The sequence below is a fragment of the Cebus imitator genome, unplaced genomic scaffold (genome assembly GCF_001604975.1).
Source record: "Cebus imitator isolate Cc_AM_T3 unplaced genomic scaffold, Cebus_imitator-1.0 Scaffold619, whole genome shotgun sequence".
NCBI classification, from domain to species: domain Eukaryota; kingdom Metazoa; phylum Chordata; class Mammalia; order Primates; family Cebidae; genus Cebus; species Cebus imitator.
Genome location: NW_016107934.1, coordinates 567404 through 588913, shown reverse-complemented (window position 1 = coordinate 588913; position 21510 = coordinate 567404). Strand labels below are relative to the sequence as shown.

General features: G+C 34.7%; 1 protein-coding gene across 11 annotated transcripts in view; it reads left to right on the top strand.

Moving 5' to 3' along the window:
• BBX (BBX high mobility group box domain containing) overlaps positions 1 to 21510 on the top strand; it is a 278550-nt gene that overhangs the window by 126938 nt on the left and 130102 nt on the right. Inside the window, exon 4 of one of the 11 annotated variants that reach the window (XM_017517142.2) lies at positions 9977 to 10093. The exons of the other annotated variants lie outside the window; for them this stretch is intronic. The gene's annotated coding sequence lies outside the window, so the exon portion shown is untranslated. The remainder of the gene's footprint in view (positions 1 to 9976; positions 10094 to 21510) is intronic. 11 annotated transcript variants of the gene reach the window in all.

The window sequence follows — 21510 nt, the reverse complement described above, 5'->3', positions numbered from 1 at the left end:
ACAATGTCTGTGTAGTACTTCTTTCTAATATATAGTCTTTTATAACCTGCTTGATTTAATTTATAATTCTTTTTCTATTAGGTAAGTCGGGGGATGGGTGCTTGGGATTAGTGCTAAGTAAATAGCGCATTTACTTGTGGGATATTGATACAAGCTCAAATGAACTTTTTTGTTTTTTCTTTGGACGATTGTTTTGTGTGTGTAGGTATGTGTTTCTGTGTCACTAGAATAATTTTAGTTTCTAGTGATTTGGGATTTATCTAAAAAATGTATTCAAAAGGAAACAAACCTTTAACCTTTTGAACAAACACTTCTGTGTAAAAACAATCTTAAATTCTTTTGTAAAATTTATCAGTTAACTTGTGTACTTATAGACAAGGATATGCTATTCGGCAGTGATAGAATTTTGTAGTTGTCGATTTAATTGTTTGAGAGGTATTTTAACTCTTGTCCACTTCTGATTTCAGTCTTCCCTAAAAGCTATTTATGAAATGACTCAAACTCTAAAACCTTGTATATAATGAATGTTACCCATGTGTTTCTTCTTTTTTATTATTACTATATTTTAAGTTCTGGGATACATGTGCAGATTGTGCAGGATTGTTAAATAGGTATACACATGCCATGGTGGTTTGCTGTATCCATCCCCCCATCATCTACGTTAGATATTTCTCCTAATGTTATCCCTCCCCAATCTCCCCACCCCCTGCTATCCCTCCCCTAGCCTCCCCAGTCAATCTAATGATTATGAAATTCACTAGTTAAGGACAGTACGAATATGTTCAGGCATGGCTTCATGTACTTAATGCTACTCTGAAAGGTGTTGGATCAATTAAGTATTTTTATATTGAAGTCTGTATTCCCTCTGATCTCTATTATAGAGAAGTGTGTTTTCCTAGGAAAATAAGTGGATCTATGGGGGAAAGGGATTGCTCATAACATTTCTCCCAGGATCTTCATACATTTTAGTGTGAAATATTCATTTACTGGATATTCTATATAAACACACATAAATGTATGTAGATATGAGTGCATACATGTAGTTCTTTCAACCGCTTCAAGATGCTACAGGGCTTGTTTACACTAGAAAGTTTACTAGAAAGTCTATTTTGTGCATGGCTGTATTCCAAAAATTTGGAAATAGTGTCTGGCTCATGGAAGTTGCTCAGTAAACATGTGATGAATTCGTATTATAGGAATTCACATTTCATTAACCTATATTCCACTGAACTTCGTGTTGATAAACATCTCCTGGTCTCTATGGAAATTTTTCCCAGACTGAGTTCAGGGAGAGCAATATTCTTCCAAATTATGATTTCTCTGTGCCTTTAAGTTTACCATTAGTTCTATAATCAGTAAATGTTAGTGAGCTGAGAAATTAAAATGTAACCACAAAAAATTTCTCTGTAGCTGTTGGCTCATTTGTAGCTTACACTGAATCAGCAGGTGTTTGTTAAGACGTATTAGTCTTCTAACAAGTGCTTTTCCAACACTTCATCAGTGACCCTGTGAATGGAGTACATGTGAAGGTTGTGAGATTTAAGGCAGGCACTTTGGTTCATGTTGGGCTTTAAGAGTCGCAATGTGATACCTGGCTTCAGTTAATGTATACCAGAAAGGTTTACTGAAGTCAACTTTTAGGTGTTCTGGGAGGTATTTTTAGAATATTTCTATGCTCAAGTTGATCTATGAAGTTAATAGACTAGAATATTGTGTTTTATATTATCTTTTATAACCTGCTTAGTTTAATTTGCAGTTGTTTTGCCTCTGCTGTGGCTATATTATTATTCTTATAACACAGATGAATTATTATTTCATTGTTCTTAACATTTACTATAAAGCCATTAATTACCAAGTGTCTCTTCATGGCAGAAATATTCTGTTTTAGGTAATGTGTTAAGGTATTAAACATTACCGTAGGCACTTAGAATGCAGCCAGATGTGGAGGAACTGGCTTCTAAAGAGGGCTTAGCTACCTACTGTTTATGTGGTGAAAACTGTCCTAATAAGTTGTGCCACAGTAATTATACTGAAGAATTGCCAAATAAGAGAAACAGTAAAACCTATCAAATGTGAGGTGTATCCATGTGCAGGCAGTATATACCCTCCTGTCCATGCAGGCGACACCTGGGTGGACATGAGACTCCATCCATGCCCTCAGTAGATTTTTTGCATACCACTATGTTGTCACCATTGTTAGATTCACCAAATCATTAAATAGGTGTATTATAAAACTCAATAAAGAAAAGTTTGAAGTCAGCAGTTACTGTCAATCCTCTTAAATACCAAACCTCTTTTTATAGCAATCATTTTGTCAGGCCATTTGAAAGGACAGAAGCATACAGATCATCTTTCAATTCATTTGGTAAAGTGAGCATTTAAATAAATCATAAAGTTTTCAGATTTGAAAGTTTGGTTCCTGTTAAAATGATGGGTGTTGCCTATCTTTATTATTCACCTAGAGTTTCACTTTTTAGAGAACAAAAGAGATACCTTTCTAATAAGGCTATTACATCTTACTGATAGTAGAAATGTCTCAATCATGTCTCTTTTTATGAGTTTTTCTCTAATCAGCAAAATTATAGAATTTTTTTACCGACTTACTGCTGTAATAGAATATTTTATACATTGGAATTTATTATGTGCCTCTGAAAAAATATTTTAGAACTTTTACTTTCTAATACTTATAAATATCTTGATTCCTACCTCTACATTGTCAGCTGCATAATGCTCACTATTGCTTCCCAGATATTAATATGGATAGACAGAAACTGAATGGTTTCCTTAGAGGAGACAGATGTAAATGGATCACTTAAAAAAATTTTTTTTTTAACTGTAGGGTGATCTCTTAGAAACATGGGCTGTGGAGTCAGATAGACCCAAGACTAAACTAACTCAGGTGTTTTCCATAACTGGGATGTGGTAAAGTTACTTAGCTTTATCTGTGAAATGAGAGAAATACCTGCCATGTAAAGTTGTTAGAGGATTAAAAGTGTACTGGAGGGTATAATGTCAGCCTAGCGTATGGCAGGGACTATTAAGGAAGTGTGTTCTTAAATTGGACAGCAAGTCAAAAATGATCTGTAACTTCTTTTGCTTCTTAACTGGTCCTTGAAATTTAAAGTCATGTCTATTACTATCTCTACTCACAACAAAAGAAATGTCTGGCTTCAAAGTGTCCATTTTTACTATGTTGGGAAAGTCTTTATTGAATACAAGCTGGACTTGCTTTCCTGATGATTTCATTAGGAAAGAATAAATTAACATTTACTCTTATTGTTAGATTCCTTAAAAAATACTTTCTGTACAATTGTAGGTGATAGAACTTTGATTTTATTTTAATTGTACTTCTCCCAATTTTACAATTTTAATAAAGCCCAAACATATGAAAATACTAGGAAATAAGTCATCTGTCATTCAGTGGATTATAGTTGTTTTAGAATATTATTGGTACCTGCTATTAGTATTAACAAGATTATCAGCCCAAACTATGCAAAATGTTTAGGCATAGGAACAAATTTATATAGTCTAGATAATGTTCTTCAAAGACTATATTTTAGCAAAACAAGGAGATATAGTATGTTTCTTTTTTTTTTTTCTATTGTACTTTAGGTTATGGGGTACATGTGCAGATCATGTAGGGTTGTTGCACAGGTACTTACATGGTAAGGTGGTTTGCTGCCTCCATCCCCCTATCACCTATATCTGGCATTTCTCCCCATGTAATCCCTCCCCAACCTCCTCACTGCCCACTGTCCCTTCCCTAGCCCCTCTCAACAGACCCTAGTGTGTGATGCTCCTCTCCCTGTGTCCATGTGTTCTCTTTGGTTTTCTGTTCTTGTGTCAGTTTGCTGAGAATGATGGTTTCCAGATTCATCCATGTCCCTACAAAGGACACGAACTCATCGTTTTTTATGGCTGCATAGTATTCCATGGTGTATATGTGCCACATTTTCCCTGTCCAGTCTATCATCCATGGGCATTTGGGTTGGTTCCAGGTCTTTGCTATTGTAAACAGTGCTGCAGTGAACATACATGTGCATATGTCTTTATAATAGAACAATTTATAATCCTTTGGGTATATACCCAGTAATGGGATTGCTGGGTGAAATGGAATTTCTGTTGCTAGATCCTTGAGGAATCGCCACATCCTTCACCCATTTTTGGTTTAACATTTCATAATTAATTGGTCCAAGAGAAAAAAAATTATTTTTCTCTGTCTTCAGAAATGTTCTGTAAAAGTATTTATTTTTCTAATAATTTTCATGCATATAAGCATAAAAACCAATAAAACTTGGTCTCTATCCCTTTTATCAATAGCAATTTTGTATTTTTGTTGAATCTCTCTCAACAATTAATATATCTAAACTTGTTTTCAAGGTATTTTAATACCATCTATGAAATACCTTGGTTCCTTCTAAAAGCTGCTCTATTTAGTATGTGTGTGTTAGGTGTTTGTGGTTCTTTTACAGCAATTTTGCCTTTTCCTTGTTGAGCATATAAACATCCAAACTATAACCACCATGGATTCTATAGACTTAATTGTATACTTTTAAAATTATTGCTACATATTGAGAAATCTAAACCTTTCCAGAGTGCCTGTGAGAGTTTCTGCTCTGGATCACTATCCCTCTTTAATCTTTCTTCTGCTCCGTTCTGTTTCTTTTTAGAATCTGAACTATCCACAGTAATCTCACTGGAAAAATGTTTTCTTTACAGATAAATAATGTATTTTCTGTTCCTCTGTATCACTAACAAATATTTACTAATTACCATGTGCAAGGCAATGTGTTACACACTGTCAAGGTCATGATGTGATAATATAAGGCAAACCCTGGGCACAAGAGAGAGAGATATACAAATAAACTTTGAGTTCTGAGAAAGATTTTATATCCCACTTAAGGATATCAGGGAAGACTTCACAGAGAGGAGGAAATAACAGAAAGGTGGAAAGGTGAATAGACTCCTTTGGCCAGTTGGATGGGTTACATGTAAAGTTACAATGGGAAACTTTGGTGTGAAGGCAGAGATGTAAAGGGGGTCTTGAATGTTAAGTTGAGTTTACTTTTTTTTTTCCCCCTCAAAAGGCCTATAGCCACTGAAAACTTTTGAGTGAATGATACAAATGAGATTAAATGAATTAGTCTTTCCCATTCACAGGGCAAAAGTTAATGGATACTCAGTTTTAAGGATTCCTTCAATGAAGATTTTCTGAAACACTTGATTCCTACTACTATTTAGCCTCTGTTTTGTGTGTTTAGTTATTGTAAATTGACCTTTCACCGTGTTTCTCGAATATGAATTCTAGGTATCTGTCATCTGAACCAATTTAGAAACTATTAATCTACAGAACTTGATAATAGACTGAACTTGTTTGGGGGATGTAGAGGGACAGAGACAGAAGGAGGCAGCGAAGGGTACTTAAAAGAAAGTCAAAGATAGGTTTTAAATTTAAGTTCACAACAGTGTTAGTATTGCCGTCAGAAGCAAGGAGATACTAGTATTACTGATTTGTGGGAGGGGGAGGTGCAGTTTGGGATGGATTGGATTTGAAACACAGAGGATATCCATGGCATTATATTTAGGATGTATTTATAAATTTGAGGTGAGTTTGGTAGAGATTCAGGCTGAAGATAGGTTTAATTTGAGAAAGATAAGAGCTGAAACTTTGAAAATTGGTGAAAGGTAGTATGTCTAAGGTGGAACTGTTGAAAATACTTACCTATCCTTTGTTAAGGGAAGTCTAAAGGAAAGAAAACCAATTAGATCTGTGGTGGGAAAAGCAGAATCGTTCTGTGCAAGATGGGGATGAGTTTCAAGATTGACAGTATTGAAAATTTAGGGACATTTAAACGCCTAAAAAAGTTTCTTGAGTTAGTAACTGAGGAGCGAATAACCTTTGGAGAAAGCAGTTTTTATAGAGCAGTCAATGAAGTAGCCATGTTGTAAAATCTTTCCAATATTGCTTCTTTGAGTACCAAGCTCTTGATTTTCTTTTTAGCTGAAACTATGTGTTGAGTCACTGTCTTCATTGAGTAATCCATAATGATTTACAAATCCTCTCCCTTGGAGCATAGAACTCATCTTCTATAAGTGTAGTTGTAATATTCTTTAAATATGTTACCTTAGACTATTTTAAATCAAGGCTTATCCAGGTAATAATATCATTTCCTCAAATGCACTGAAGTGATTTTCTTTAACATGCCATCAGCAAACATACTTTCAAATACCTTACTTGTCTTATATTTATTATAATTGGCATTACAGAGGAATGAATAATGAATTTCCTGTCATTGCCAGCTCTTCTTTCACTTAGTGAAACTTAGAATAAGGCATACTCTTTTAATAAAGACCCTTTCAAAAGCCTTTGGAGTAGTTGGGCCAACTGATATGCAGTTTCCAGTCTAAGAACCAGATACATAGCCACTTTGGTTTTCATCTTCAGAGGATGGTGGTAAAGATATGCAAGACTCACCCTAGGTAGTAATGATGATTATAATGATTAAAAACTACAGCTGTTATTTGTCTTTTGTGTGCTAATTTCTGTGTGTGTGTGTGTGTGTGTGTGTGTGTGTGTGTGTGTGTGTGTGTGTGTGTATCTTCTTCTTCCTGTCTTCACAGTGACTCTTAAATGTATGTGAGAGAACTGAGTCTCAGAACATTTAAATTGATTGTCTGAGCCTCTTGACTTGTTAAAAACAGATGCAGGATTCAAATCCAGCTCATTCTTACTTTCAAAGACTATGTTCTTTGTATAGTCTGTGTAGTTTTATGACGTATCTGAAATTTGACCTTTAACACCTTTGTTGGCAACTACTGACCCCACTTTGGGAACTCAGTCCCTTATTACTTTCCTCCCCTTTCCTACCAACTTGGAAAGAATAGATCATTACTTTTCATTTGCTTAAATAAACATATTGTCAGATGCCACTGTTAATTCAGACAGTCTTCTTTATATTTAATACTGTTTATATATTTAATCTTCACATCAGTCTGATGAGAGGTAGGTATGTTTTCCCCAAACATTTTATTAGGAAGCTCATATACTACCACCTAGATTTGGCCATTAACATTTTATTCTATTTATTTTATTACATATCTGTCACCTGTCCATCTCTCTATCCTTCATCAATTCAACTTACTTTTTGATGCATCTGAAAATAAATTATAGACATCACTACACCTGCCTAAATGTTTCAGCATTTACATTATATAATATTTATATTAACTACAGTTCAATATTTACGTATTTTTTTATATTAAGTCTACATTCATTGGCATGGACACATCTTAAAAGTACATTTTCTGAGTTTTGACAAATGCATACATCTGAGTAATCCAAATACCTATCAAGATATAGCCTTTACTTACTACTGGTAGATGCCTCTTTTTCTTCTCATTTTTTTAGATGAGGAAACTGAAGAACAGAGAGGTGAACTTAGCTGCCCAAGGTTATGCAGCTAATAAGTGGCAAAGCTAGAACTCAAATTCAGGTTGTGTGGCTGCAGGGTTTGTGCTCCTCACCACACCACCACATTGCCTGTAGATGATCCTCACATGTTTGGGTATCCTTTTACATTCACGTGCATGAATGCCATGTTTATTTTTTTTTATTTTTATTTTTTTGAGACGGAGTTTCGCTCTTGTTACCCAGGCTGGAGTGCAATGGCGCGATCTCGGCTCACCGCAACCTCCGTCTCCTGGGTTCAGGCAATTCTCCTGCCTCAGCCTCCTGAGTAGCTGGGATTACAGGCACGCACCACCATGCCCAGCTAATTTTTTGTAGTTTTAGTAGAGACGGGGTTTCACCATGTTGACCAGGATGGTCTCGATCTCTTGACCTCGTGATCCACCCGCCTCTGCCTCCCAAAGTGCTGGGATTGCAGGCGTGAGCCACCACGCCCGGCTGCCATGTTTATTTTTAACATAAGCGTGTAGACACAGAAGTGGTACACTGGGTTTAATGAGAGTAGAAATTCTGTTCTAGAAATGCATCAGTTCCTAGCAAGAGGTTTATAGCAGGAGAAATTAAGAGGGATGTATAATATGACAGATTCCCTCCATTGTAGTAGTAGGGTGAATCTCTATGTAATAGCTCTGTCTTAACTGGCATCCTTGATTAATGTTTCCACACATATCAGTGAAGTGATAGTGAGTTTTCTAATGACGACACTGAGGTTCAGCAAAATCTTCAAGTACCACTTGAGCAATTAACGGTAAATTATGTTCAATATAGCTTTGTATTAAGCATTTTTCCTCTTTTATAATTAGTAGAAAAGTGTTCATCTGTGCATGATATATATAGCATCACTCATCTTGATAACTCAGACTCTGAAATAATATAATTGACTAATTGGATAAGTTAAGAAATTCATAAGGTTTTTAACAAAGAAATTTGTAATGGAATTATTTGACTTTTCCAAATAAATTACATAAAGATGTAAGGATTGGAACAGATTATATTAATTTTGTTTTGGTTTGCAATACTTGGGTGGCCCGATGGAAAGAACTTGTTCAACTTTAGTCTCTTCCCTGCATTGTGTTCATGCCACTCATACCTTAAAAGTTGACCGGTACTTTTTGTTCACTTCTTAAATGATTAAAAAGAACCCATCATGTAATTTTTTTAAAATCCTAAGTATTGCACAAAAAGCACTAAAAAATAAAAAAACAGCATGTAGCTCACAAAACCTAGCCAGTCACTAGAGGGCAGAGCAGTACTGTACGTTAGTCTTAATTTGAAAATTCCTGCTTTAAAAATTGCTGGACATGATGGAAAATATATTGATACACAGTTGAATAGAAATTTCTTTGTGTTCTTATTGTCTTATTTTGCTGTGATATCCAATAACATGCTTATACTTTTATCAAAGGAGATTTTCTGGCAATTACATTGAATGTTACTAAAAGGTCATGATTAGAAGAGTAGAGAAAATGCTAATGCATACAAAGAGCAATACATTGTATAACTTCTACTCTATGAAGTACCCTGAAATCGGAGTGCAGTGTAGACTTTAGGTGACACGTTATGAGGGCAAACACGTAGTTTTGAGCACCAGTTCTTTTACTAGTACTTAGCTGTGAGAATTCATTGAAATGTAGAACATTGGTTTATGTTTCCAGTCAACTGAAATGTGTTGAATCATTAAGACTGAAATTACCAAGTTATAGAAGCAAATGAACTAACTCTAGGCCCCTTTTAAAAATTTTGTCAAGTGACTGTTCACTTAATTTCATTCCTGTAGTAAATTTTCTATCATTCTGATATTTTTATTCAGATTTATTTTTGTCTGGTTTATCTTTAAAATATCCTAGTGAGTGACCTGAGTAATTCAGTGTCCCATAAGATAGAAAACTTTTATCCTTAATTATGTTTATTTGAATTTTATTTTACAAAACCAGTTTGGATTTGTATAATATTCTACTAGGAACAACATAAGGATATCAGAAAAAGCAATAGATTTTAGAATCAGAAAATTTTGGGGCCTTGATTATTATTTATTTGCTTGTGTCTTGGGCAAGTCACATTACCTCTCTGACCTTCATTTTCTAAACTGGAAAAAATATTTCCTTATTTACAACTGGGTTGTTTGGAGGATTGTGTGTTTATATGTATCTCCAAACATGTACGTATACATCTCAAAACCTTGTGAAGATGAGTTTTAATAGGTAATGTTACAAGCTCAGGAAAACCATGGCAATAACTTCAAAGTGGTTGACTGTATCACAGATATAGTAACATGAGGGCACCTATTACATGAGCAAATAGGACCAAAAATGTGGTTTCAAAACCAAAACCCAAATTCAGATTGCCAGCTTCCTGTCTGTGATTTTTCTGGCTGCTTAATCTCTCCGTTGACTTCTGACTCTTTTGCTCCTCTCAACTCTTTATTTCTGTCCTCTGTTTATTTCCATGTTTCCTCTCTCTGTGTTTCTCCTGACTGTCTCTGGTCTCTCTGTGTTTTTCTTGTCCCAGGCACCCTCAGGAAGACCCCAAGCCTCTAGCGGTACCTGGTATCATCTCCAGCATGTTATAGATGTGGAGGATTCACTGGGATATTGAGAAATACCAGAGGCGAATTGTTCCACTGTAGTAAGTCATTCAGCATTTGTTAAGTGACTACTGTTCACGCAGCATAGTTGGTGGTCCTTTCGGGGAAGAAAAATTTGTTAGGATGCAGGACAGAAGAAATAAATTTGTAAACTCTTGTCAGTGGTTCTTGCAGGCTAAACAAACATGCAAATGAAAACGACGACGGCAAATTAAAAAGCTGACAATCATATAAATGAATTGTATTTTATGTGTGCTGATGGGGTCTAGGGTTAATGGAGTAGAGAAAGCCAGGTGGTATTAATCAGATTTCCTGCATGAGTTTAAAATTAGGTTTTAAAGTACATTTGGATGAGAGATGAGGAAAGAGAGAATGGAAGTGAGTAATTTCTGTGGGGCTTGGCAAGCCTGTTTGCTTCTCTGTGAGTGAATTCCTGACGGGAGGATAATGAAATGAAAGTGCTAGGTTTCAGCCTACCAACAGCTAACTTTACTTCCAGTCTTAGAGAAATTCCAGTTACGAAAAGAAGTGCAGCCAAGTTGAGACTTTCCATAAACATAATTGATATCCATTGCCAGTTTTAGAATTTATAGGGCTTAAGTGTAAATTGTGATTATATAAAGTAATAAAGAAGTACTATGACATAAAATTGATACAGAACATTAGAACATGATTCAGGGATGCATTCTAAATAATATCATAAACTGAAATAGTAAGCTGAAATATAACAAGTCTGTTTTATTTATTTATTTATTTTTTGCATTAGAAATTTATTTTTGCTGTTGTATATTTAGACAGTCCTAGCTAGTAGATACATGGTTTTGACATTTGGATATCAGAGTTGGATATGGTTTGAATCCCAACTGCGCTAGCTTTTAAACATTAGGCAATGTACTTCACAATGCCGAATCTCAATTTCCACATGTGTAAACTAAGGCTGAAAATATTTACCTCAAAAAGTGATGTGAATGAAAAGAGATGATTTTATGGAGTCCTGAGTACATGCAAGGTACTTTCTACTTGCAGATACTTAAAAATACCTTTAAAATAGTTAAATATAATGTTCTTTCTGAGAGCTTTTTAAAGTAAGAATGCTGTACATACAAGAATGCTTATATCTACAGAAAATGCTGTAGATACAAGAATATTTATTATGCATAGAAATTAATGACCTTTTATACCTTCTGCTAATAAAACATATTAAAAAACAGTTTCACAGTGGTAACAGGTATAATATAATACTGAATTAGATATTAGAAATGGTGAATTAGACTCTCTGTATGAACCTATGGTCTGCAAGCTACATATATGCCTTTAAACAAAAAATTATATTAACTTGAGAAATAAGTTTGTGGTGATAATTAACACCCTTTATTCTACCTTCTTTACCATTTTCTGTGTTTATAATTTTGCAGTTGTAGCTTTAGAATCAGGATAAATCTAAATATGATAATTTCTTTTTGCTACCCTACACAAAAATATTTACGCTATGTAGATAAGGTACAAAGAATAACATTGACATGAGTAACTGAGAACCTACCACTAGTTTGAGAATAGAACATTACTGTTTTTTTTTTGTAGACCACAATGTGCCCTCACAGATTCCATTGCCTCTCTTTACCCCCTCACCACAATCCTTAATGTTGAGTTTATTATGTGTTTTTCTTTGTTGTTTTTCTCATACTTATGTACCCCCTACATTAAGTTTTGCTTGTTTTTAAATTTTATGTAAATAATAAATACTCCATGTTTTCTTCTGTAAGAACTATTTTTCCTGTTCTATGTTATATTTATGAGTCATTCCTGCTTGTCTTTGTAATTCATTTATTGTCGTATATGTATAGTCTTTTATTGTATGAAAATACCACAATTTATTTGCTTTCTATTTAGGCTGTCTTCCTTCCTCCTTCCCTCCCTCCCGCCCTCCCTCTCCTTCCTTCCCTCCTTCCCTCCTTCCCTCCTTCCCTCCTTCCCTCCTTCCTTCCTTCCTTCCTTCCTTCCTTCCTTCCTTCCTTCCTTCTCTCTCTTTCCCTCCCTCTCTCTCTCTCTCTTTCTCTCTTTCTCTCTTTCTTTCTTTGTCATTGGAAATAAAGCAACAGAGGAAAAGTTCTTGAGTCCTGTATGTACCCTCTTTATGTACATATTCTTTCTTCAGAATATATGTTCAGAAGTAGAATTGTTGTGATAGGATATGCCCAACCTCAAATTCTACAAGATAATGCCACATGGATTTCCATAGAACTTGTTATGCTTTATATCCACTAACAGAGTGTAAGTATTCCCTCTCTCTTACCTCCTATAGTTCTTTAAAATTACTAGATTTTTATTTAATATATTCACTGTATCTTTATGAATGATCCTTTGCATGTCTATGACTATATCTGGGCAGAGGTTTAAAATAGAAAAAAATTTTCAGTTTGCCTATAAATATCATCTTAACAAAAACCCTGATGACCCGCAGTTTTTAAAAGTTAGTTTTACTTTTTGTAGCAGCTGCTTTTATTTTTCTCAGTTTCCCAGTTGTCACTCACACGTTTTCTCAAACTCATTTAGATCTGGACATCCTGAAATAGCTGGGTATGTTTGCTCACTAAATTTTTTGCCTCCAGAAAACCTAATCATAAGAATAAATGTTCTTTTGTGATAAATGAAAACTGTCAGCTATTTCTGACTTCTAAGAAAGACAGTTTGTGCAGAGAAATGTACTTTTCTTTTCTTTTTCCCCTAATTATTGTTGAGATAGAGTGACCCACAGAGGACTGTTTGCAAGCTGCAGTGCCCTTGATCAACCCATGTTTTGTTCTGTACTGCAGAATTTCCAAAAGCTTGACTAAATGACTCAAGTTCCCTTTTCTGTCCTTCACCCTCTTTTGTTTTTCTTAGCCAATGATTCATTTGGTATCTAATTATATTTTTACACTCTGTTCCAATTTTAATATCAAAAGTTCTTCCTAATCTCTTAATGGGTACTTGGTGTTTCATAATTTTAGTTAACTAATATCAATATTTTGTCTTTTTTCAAGCTTGCTGCCACTACTACATGTATCTCCTGATGTTTCCCAGGAAATACCAGGATCTATCCTATTTCCTGGCACTTATTCAATGGGTATTTATTGAATGTAGAAAGGAAAGATGTACAATAATTTGTACAATAATCTGCTTAGCTACAATAATTTCCTTAAAAGCACTAGGCAAAAATAATGAGCACTGTAAGTAGTTTTGCTAGTAAGTACCTTTATTAAACCATAGCCAGTCATTTCTTCTTGAGCTTTCCTTTACTTTGTTTGAAAAATTACAGTGGTAGATCAGTGGTCTGTAAGATTCCTTTTGACACCACAATTTTGTATTCTATCTTCTAATTGAAATGACAAACACTTTCTCACTTTTTATCTGGGCACCATTACCAGGGTCTGAATCTATCTACCTTACTGGGCTTTTGGCCCATAACTGTGTCACAGCAACCTGCCAGTTACTTACTGTCTCTCATAACCCCAGCAAGTGGGGGCATACATTGAACTTCTCTTCCTCTCTTTATTCCGTAGGGTTTATTTGTTCTAGTGTAATAAATGCCTTTGGCTCCCCGATTTCATTTATCAGGCAACCCAGACATTGTTCAATGCTAATGCTTGAGCTCTGGCTTCTTGTTCCTTCTTCTCTTCCCATAATGCTACAGCCATGACTGGGGCAACTCATCCTACCCTTTGTTACTTGCTCTGCAGCATAACCTCATGTCTTTCTCACACTCTAGTTACCATGTTTGAGTCAGCACTGGTTCTTTGTGTTGGGCTTTTCCTTAGAGTCAGTGGGTCTCTATGCATCTGGTGCTGGAGGCAGGTTGTTTCTTCCTTTCTGTTGTGGTTCCTCTGCTAGGGACACCTCAGCTCAAGGTGACTGGTGAGTGAGGGCCTAACTTCTTTCCTGGCTACCTTCATTCAATCTTTCCGTTACCATTGGAGGGAATCGTAAACTACTTCCAAGGAGTTATTTGACTCCAGATTATCACGTGACTAATATATCCTAGGTGTGTTACTGGTCCTGGATTCATGTTGTGAGTACTTTTGAACTCTGCATCAAAGGCAAAAAAGGTGCCAGAGATCAAGCTACAATGGGAAGGGGAACAACTTCCTTGTAATTCTCTGTCAATTGTAATCACAGCCCAGTTACTCATGAGGGTCCTGGCCAGAAAACTATGTATTTGGTCTTTAACCAAGGTCAAGTATAGACTCTTCCTGACCTTTATTCAGGGAGACAGAATGTGTACATTTTCTGTTGTGCTTAGCCAATGGACACTTTATGCTCCTTGTGATATTATAGAACTGGGTTGTAAAGATTCCATATAAGTCTTGCAACTTTTAGTGTAAGATGAGAAGGCGGAAGAAAAATTTTACAACTAAAAAACGAAGAAAAGGGGAAACTTCTTCAAGGAAGAATTTATTTTTAGTAACACTGAATTCTAAATCAAATTTTAAGTTTAAAAATTGTGAGTTTTTAAAATGTCAGATTATTTATTATTGAAAGCCTAGTTGTTAACCTCCTACCTCCAGCCCTCCATACACGTAAAACACCCAAGATTCACTGGGCTGTACAGCCATAAGGAACAAGAAGCCAGACTGTCTGTGAGAATTCACCCCTCCTAACTGCTTGCTTTACAGAGCTCTTAAGGAAACATATTATGCCAAATGTTCCGTTCTCCAGAGAAGCAGTTAATACCACCCTATCTCAAGAAAAACAGATGACTTTTTGTTCCTCAGGAATTCAAGGAGAGAAACATTCTTTTATGCTTATCAGGAAAAAAATGGGAGAAATTACCTGACATGAAAACTTTTACTGATAGGAGAATGTTCATTCTAACCATTATTATTATAATGTGTGTTTGATTAATGTAAAAGGCTTGACCTGTTAAGTATTCACATTAATATTTTAAATTATCAGTGATAAGAGTTTCTTTTGCAGTATTAATTCACTTGGTCTTTTATTAATTTAGACAGGCTTGAAAGTGCTTCATAAAACCTGCAACATTCATTTAGTATTCTTATTTTAATTTAATGTCTTGTCTTCTGAAAGCCATATATTCTCTAATGATTTAAGTTGTAACAAATATTAAAAATAAACTATATTATTAATGAAATAAGTCATCCTTAAATACAGTAGAAACATTTATAAATATATAAATATGTGATATAAAATTTTCTTTCTGAGGATTCTAGAAAATGCATTTATGACAGATTCTGTACTGGATGGGCTGCTTAATTTGGAAAAGGTTTTGTAAATGCTAAATTAAGAATAAATTTTGAACTACAAATTTTTTATTATATGTGTTATACAGTGAAGTTGGTAATAAATATAAAATTAAGCTCAATGTTGAGCTTTACTCAAGTAAGTACTCTAAAAATAGATTTATCTATATTAGAAAGCATTTTTGAATAGTTTGATTCAGATTTAGGTGTTGCTTGAATAACAATATTCATTTTGTCTTGTAATTTATATTTGAAAATAAAAAAGTAAAATGTTCAAATGGATCTGTAATTTTGATGAAAAGAGGTGCACAATGAATCTGTTTTGTTGAATATTTTCTAGTATATTACCATTTATTTATCTTAGCTATAAATATTCACATTTACAAAAGCCTGACTAGGTTTTATTAAATCTGAAAAATAAATCGCTGATTGTTTTTATTAAAACAATGGAACAGAAAGTAGAGCAGCTGTACTTTAATATTGATACTTGTTTTGAGCAATTGGGACCCTTCTAGGAAGCTTACTTAAATATTATGTTGTTGAAGATTACTAAATATGGTCGTCTATGTACATGCCAAACTGTTTTCTCCCAGCAAATCATACTCGGAATCTGTACATCTCTTGTGCTCAGCTAGTGGACGCCACTCCTTTTCCCTGCGCCAGGCAAGCACTGTGTCTCATTTGAATGATGACATTATTGCCCTTAAGTTAAGGTGTGTTTTGAGCTTAGAGGATTCTTGGCTGCCCTTTTCATCTGTTTATAGTTATTCCCTGTTACTTAACCCCTACACATCACCTATAGATGTTGTGGCAGGTTGATGGCAGTGTTATTTCTGTGAGCCCGGAGCTGCCCAGTAAACATGGGGCTTGCATTTTCATCCCTTAGTAACCAGCAAGCTGTTAAGAACCACTCTGGACCTAGGAAAGTCCGTGCTCTGGAACTCTGAGTCAGAGAACTAATGGAGCTCAGTGCCAAGGCAGGAGTGGGTCTGATTTTCACTGAATGGAGTCATCCAGTCAGCTGTTCCTTCAGAATTAAAGCTCATGGAGAAAGCCTTCCTTTTGCACTCATTGGAGCTTAATCAAGGATTGATTTGAGTATGTTTTCTTTTCTTTCACTCTTTAAAAAATGTGCCGGAGACTTTTGTTGATTTGTTTGAAATTATTTGCATTCAAATGGCTTCCAAGACGGTTTTCACATAGAGGTTCTGGCTCTTATTTTTTGCACTTACTGTGGCTGACAAAATCATGATGGGACTGCGTTCTCCTTTTTCTTGATTTATGCTTTTGTGGCTATTTCAAAGACAAATAAGGGACACCTACTTTTTCCCATCCCCCTCCTACATTCAGAGGTTAAAGTTATAAAAAGGGTGAATCATAGACAAGGTTAACTTCAGAGATTTAAATCTACAATCTTCAGTGGGAACTTTAAGACTTCCTGCCTATAATTAAGAGACTAGATGGTGATGATGATGATGATGATGATGGTAATGTGAATGTTTCTAAAGTAGAGGTACAGTAAAAGGCTGAGTCACAGATTTAAAATTATCATTTGAGATAATAACAGAATAGTGTCACAAGGCAGTTTATGGCTCATGCTGTAGAATTAAGAACTTAGAGGAGGGCGATGTTATTTTGCCTAGGATCATATGTGACTTGCCTTGAGAGAAAGAGAGAAGGACTGTTTTAAATAACGAATCTCTGGACAAATGATAAGAAGCATAAAAGCACTCAATTGCAGGGAGCTGGGCCTTGAATACATCTAGGACATAGTAAAAGGCAAAGGAAGTTTGAGGCCATGTTTTGAGTGTATGGGCAGGGAGTGAGACGGGAAGGGAAACCAAAAAGATGCAGAATACTAGGCTAAGGAATTAAATTCTGGGAGTAGACCGTAAAGAGCCACTGAAGGGTTTGATTTCAGGGAGTGAAAAGCTCAAAGCATGATTCTAAGTAAATTTGATAGAGATTAGTTTGAATGGAAATTATCACTTAGGAACGGCTCTAGTTACCTCTTGGGTTGAAATGGTGCCAAAGGGGTTGAAGAGGGAAGGAAATATGCATTTTTAACTATATATGCAAGGCAGCATATATGAGGTACTCTAAAAGGGATTTTTCACGTTTATTATCTGTTTCCATTGTCACCATCCTATGAAGTAGGCACTAGTCTACTTTTATAGATTAATGAACAGAGGTCCTTAGATAACTGCTAGTGATCAAAATTCATAGCCAGGCCTGACTGCCAAGTTGCTAAGCCTTTTAACACCCCTGTTCTGACTCACGAGCATGGAAATGGAAAACAGATAACTTTTTAGTTCTTATTTGCAAAATGTTACTTTATTAGGAATTATGAAATCCATCCAAATTAGGGTTATATTCATATATATATATATATATATATATTTTTTTTTTTTTTGATGGGGTTTCACCATGATGGCCAAGCTGGTCTTGAAGTCCTGACCTCAGATGATTCACCCACCTAGGCCTCCCAAAGTGCTAGGATTACAGACGTGAGCCACCGCGCCCGGCCCCATATATATTCTTATATACATTCTTTCATGTACATTAGTACACCTGAGTTTGAATCAGATGTTATACATTAGACACAGCTAATTAGATTTAACTATTTCTTTTTTTTTTTTTTTTTTTTTGAGACGGAGTTTTGCTCTTGTTACCCAGGCTGGAGTGCAAAATCACAGCATTTGAGGAAATGAACTTTAAATTCAGAGAAAATGTCAGTTAACAAAATAGGTCATTAATATATTTTATTAATATATCAATTTAAAACATACAGTAAGACTATATTTTCTACCAAATATTAATTTTAATATATTAAGAAATGAAACTAATGTCTTAATTTTTAAGAATAAAAATGATGAGGTTTGTTAAAGGATATAAAATTACAGCTAAATAGCAGGAATAAGTTCTAGTGTTATACCACTCTAGAATGACTGTAGTTAACAATAATATACAGTTTCAAATAGCCAGAAGGAAGATACTGAGTGTTCCCTACACTACAGGAAGAAGTGATAAATGTTTGGGATGATGGATACGCAATAATTATCCTGATCTGATTACTATGCATCATATGTACTGAAATATGAACACCATAAATATGTATAGCTGTTACATGCCAATTAAGAGATAAAATAAAAATTTTAAAAAGAATAAAAATTTTGGAATAAACAGGAATATTTAGGAAAGAAGATTTTTGGTTCCTTCATTCATTGAAAGCTTTCTGGTTTTCTAACTTTTTAGTTTTGTATTTGTATTATAAATATAAAAATTTAATACACTTGACAGGTTTAATAAGAAATACTAGAAGGAAGCTTATTTTTTAATGAGATGATCACTTTAATGAATAATTATTTTACAGATGTTTGAAGAGGTAGGTACTCACACCCAATTAATTGCCCACTATCAACACCAACAAATCACCACCTCTGCACTCCCTGCACAAGACTTTCTGGGTGGTTGGTGTATGTTTGTTCTTAATTGATGTTAGCTTTTTATAATTGGTCACTTTTTCCTAAAAACAATTTTTCAAAAAATGTGGTGGCTAGTTGAGGAGTATCTATCTGTTAGTTGTGTTCTGAGATTTACATAGATCAGATTGCTGTTTCATCCTTAAACATGTTAAATGGATCCTTTCTGTTGAACATATTTTTTTGATTTTTGGGGGGATTCTGATTTTTTTTCATTGTATAACCTGAATTTCCTTCAGTAAAAATAGTTTTGGGTTCACAAACAAGAAGCAGCTGTCTTAAATATGTTCATTGACTCAGCCGAATGTCTGCAGTTGCCCAACAAAAGTTATTTGATTTGGGGTAGTGCAAAGAAATCAAAATAAGCATTCAGATTAGATTTTGGCTGCTGTAATAAGAGCTTCTGTCTGTAACTTGAAGTTTTGAAATCCACATGTAGTGTATTTTTATCTTAAAATGCAGAGAGATTTGAGCCTAAACACCATTGAGACTATGAAGAGAGCTTAAGTGATAGAGCTCAGTATTTCTTTTGAATTATTTTTCTGATCCTCAGAGGAAAACTTTGAATCTTCATTTCAAGATTGACCTAACAAGGGTTACACCTCAATGTTATTCACAAGCTGAGAAAAAAAAAATCATAATTTTATGTGTGTGTATTACCTGGTGAAAGAAAATGAATGCTTTAGTTCACTGAAGAAAGTCGTCTCAAAGAATGACATGGACAAGGCCAGAAACATATGGAGAGACATATCCCAAAAAAGACTTTTCAGAATTGTAAAATTGAGAGCAGCAGAATAAAACAGTTCACACATTTTATTAGATCCATATAACACTGCAAATTCATTGCCTCCTTGAGAGACCATTGCTGTAAATATGTAGGGAGCAAAAGAGTGCTGTTGAGCCTCTGACATAACTAAATATTCCTAATGGAATAGGGTGCCACAAGAATAACGACCACACAAACGATGACTAGTTTTAAGATTCTATTTTCTGAGATCCTTCTTGAAAAATCTTACCTTTTCAAAGTTTCTGCTTGTGATTCTTTATCTCAAACAACTACAGAAAGATCAACATGGGCTAGAAAAGTCCTAAACACCAAATTTTAACCAGTGATAAAACAAAATTTTGAAGTTATGCTATCCACACATAGTGTATTTTATTTGAAAGTTGGAGGCAAATTGGAAATGATGCCTTCTGTTTGATAACTTTCTAATGAGGCTTAATCTTATGTCTGGACTGTTAAATTGAGAATTAGAGCAGATGTCTTAGAGTCACTTGTATGAGACCTTAAGTATCTCTTCACCTTAGCTCCCCAAGTGTAAAATAACTATTATTCAATTATTTCACATATTCATATATAACTCTTAGTGCAGGTTATTTGAGAAAGGTATTGTTTTCATCTTCAAAACACAATCTACAAAGTAAGTCTTGAGAGGATTAGACCTATTAGAAGAAGGACCATAGCCAGGACCTATGTTATAACCCTGTGATACAAAGTGATATTTTGGGTTAAAAGGGATCTAGGATAATATGACTGTAGTTTTCAAGCATAAGTTGAATGTGTCATTTCATGAAAAGGGCCTATGTTGAGAACATTTTGTAGTTCAGGTAGAAAGTGTATATTTTTGAAGCAGTGTTGTACTATTGCCAGTTCCTCAAGATAACATCTCCTCAGTATAAGGTATGAATTATTTAGAGGCTGAAGTAGGGAATGGTGAAAGAAAGCAACCAGAATAGAGGAAGAATATCAAACTAGAGTATATTTTTATTAAGTGGTAGAGTCCATTGGAGTACAGTGTGCTGAAATATCAGGATCTTATGATAAATTTTTACTTCTCATATATTGTTTTGACTTTCGTTTTCAAAGGGCCTGGCATAGCCTTGGGTGCTTGCTATATTTACTTTGAATGTGGAATGACTGTTGGTCATGTTAATGAAGTAAATTTTAATGAAGTAAAATTTTTATCCTTTGCAAAGAGTGTCACAATTCATTTTTTAAAAATTCAACTTTGGTTGGCTTCAGAATTGCTAGTCTTTCTCAGTGATAAATGAAAAATTAACCCCATGGATGACTTTGTGCTAGCCCCAGCTCTTTCATCTTGAAGAGATTCTGAGCAAATTTCTTAATTTTGACCTGAATTTTCTTTTTTTTCAATGAGGAAGTTAAATTGGATAATCTCTGAAGTATATTCTAACTTCTATAATTTAGTGATTTTAAATGAAGAGTAAAGTGGGAGTTCAAAATGAGTAGCAGATTATTCCTAAATCAAGTTAGATGAGGTTAACAGGAGTTATTAATAAGAGTTTCACATTAACAGACTTTTAATAATGAAGAAATGAGAACAAGTGTTGGAGAAAACATTCCTTTCTCTAAGAAGATGCAAAACCTTATATGGGATGTAATGACAATTAGATTTGTTTGATTAGGGCAAAGAGTTTTTCTTGGGGTGTGGTAGTGAGTTTTCCTATTATGCTGATAGAGCCTCAACAATTTCTGATAAAATGGCCATTTAAAATCTGTTTTTAATAAAGCTTTAATCTACATTTTTTTAAACCCCAGCATTTTGGCTTCTGTATCTACCCGCCTACCCCTCAAAAGCTTCACATGAATCATATTATTTGTTTCCTTTTTAACCATTGTATAGTTGCCCCAAAAAATTCAGAGCATAGACAAAAGTTAAAATTCTAAGACTGTCAAAGAATGAAAATAATACTGATAAAAAGTATGCCTCCTTACAA